Source organism: Humulus lupulus, chromosome 4 (genome assembly GCF_963169125.1).
Source record: "Humulus lupulus chromosome 4, drHumLupu1.1, whole genome shotgun sequence".
Taxonomy (NCBI): domain Eukaryota; kingdom Viridiplantae; phylum Streptophyta; class Magnoliopsida; order Rosales; family Cannabaceae; genus Humulus; species Humulus lupulus.
In genome coordinates this window covers 237,615,412-237,617,304 of record NC_084796.1, presented here as the reverse complement: position 1 = coordinate 237,617,304, position 1,893 = coordinate 237,615,412, and positions in this window count along the sequence as shown.

Genomic DNA, 1,893 nt, shown 5'->3' with positions numbered 1-1,893 from the left:
GATGATCTGTTTGATTAGTTGCAAGGTAAAAAGTTATTCTCAAAGATAGACCTTCGTTCTGGTTATCATTTGTAATGACCCGAATTTGCTAATCGGGCTTAGGGCCTTGATTAGTGTGCTTGGAGGGCAATAAATGATTTAATATGCTAATATGTGGATCTATGTGTATATATGATTATGATGCATGTTTAGTTAAGTTAAATATGCATATGGACCCCATCTGGATATTAGGGGTATAAATGTGATAAATGTTATATATATGTGATATGTCTGTGCAGCACGATCTGAGACAGTCCTGAGGAGCGCTTAGCTAGAGGGTCACAACGGGGTTGAGATTCAGACATAGGGTGAGTCGAGGGGTAATTTGGGTAGTATGTGTGTTACAGGATTATCGGGACATGAAAATAAATATTTGGAGATATATTTGAGGATCGAATATCTAGGCTGGAATACTGGGAGAATTTACCATTTTGCCCTCGGGGATGTTTTGGTACCCCGAGCCTTGAGGTAACCCTTTAGAGTTAAGTTAATAAAACAAAGGAAGGAATTGTCTAGAGGACTTAGGAACCGACTCACCTCCTCCTAGCTGAAGATAAACCTTATCTCTTCTTCTCTTTCACTCCCTAAGACAAAACTCAAGGGAATTTTGGTGGAAACTAGCTTAAGCAAGGAATTGGCTGAGGAAACTTAGGAGTTTTAAGCTTAAGGATTGAGGATCAACCCAGGGATTGAGTTCAGCAAGGTAAGCTTTAATTATTGGGATTATATTGGGAATTGTTGCTGGTTTGCTAGAGCATGCATGCTAGTCAAGCTTAATCTGTTTTTGGGTGTTCTAGTAAGATTTTGGAGCAGATTTCTGATGGGTTTTAGTGTTGATATTGAGCTGGTATACATGTGTTATTTATCTGGGTTTGTTAAGTAGGCTTTGGGTGAGTTAGCCTAAGGAAAAGGTAGGGAAGAAGGTGGAAAATTCTGGGTTTGGAGGTGAGAGCCGCGGCCCGTGTGCGCGCGCGGCCATGGGAGGCCGAGAAGCTCATGAGCGCCGCGGCACTTGGTGGGCGCGTCGCGGCCCGTGTGGGGGTCAGTGTGGTGCTAGCCTCTGTTTCGAGGCTAGCCGCGGCTCTTGTTGGTGGGGCTGCGATCCTTAGTACCAATCTGAGGTTTTAAGGGTATTTAGGCTTGGGAACTTAATGGGTAAGGCTCGGGATGGATTTTATCACCCGGATCAATAGAATTCAAAGTCCCGGAGGTTAAGGTTATGGCTCGAAGTTATTTATTGGATTATAATTTGATGGATGGACATTGTTAATGTGTTGTGACTAGGGTTTCGGCGAGGCTCACGTTAGAGGACTGTGCTCGGGGCATCGGTGATGAGAAAGCTCGGAACTCAGGTAAGAAAACCCTTGTTCCCATAGAGCTTGTGTGCAGGGCTGAGCCCAATGTGTTTGAATAGAATTGGTATGCAGGGCTGAGCCCATATATGTTAGAACTGCGGGGCGTAGCCCTTTAACTGAATATGCTAGAATTCTATACTTGCTTGCTATGCTATGTATACTGTGATGTGAATGGTCGGCTTGAACCGGGAACGGTGTAGACCGAGAACGGTGAAGGGCCGGGAACAGCATTGGGCACGTTGAGTGTAAGGCCAAGAATGGCAAGGGGCCGAGAGCAGCATTGAGCACGTGGAGTGCGAGTTTCCAGGGCGAGTCCCTAAAAGGATACCTGGGATATTCTCATGGCGTGGTCCGCAAACCCAGGGCTTGGTAAATGCCTGGGACGGCTAGGCTGTATGTGTTTAGCCATTGGTGGCCTGTTTATATGCTTGATATATGTGTTGCATATGTTATCTGTTTATGGGTTTTCTTGCTGGACTTTGGCTCACAGATGCTCTGT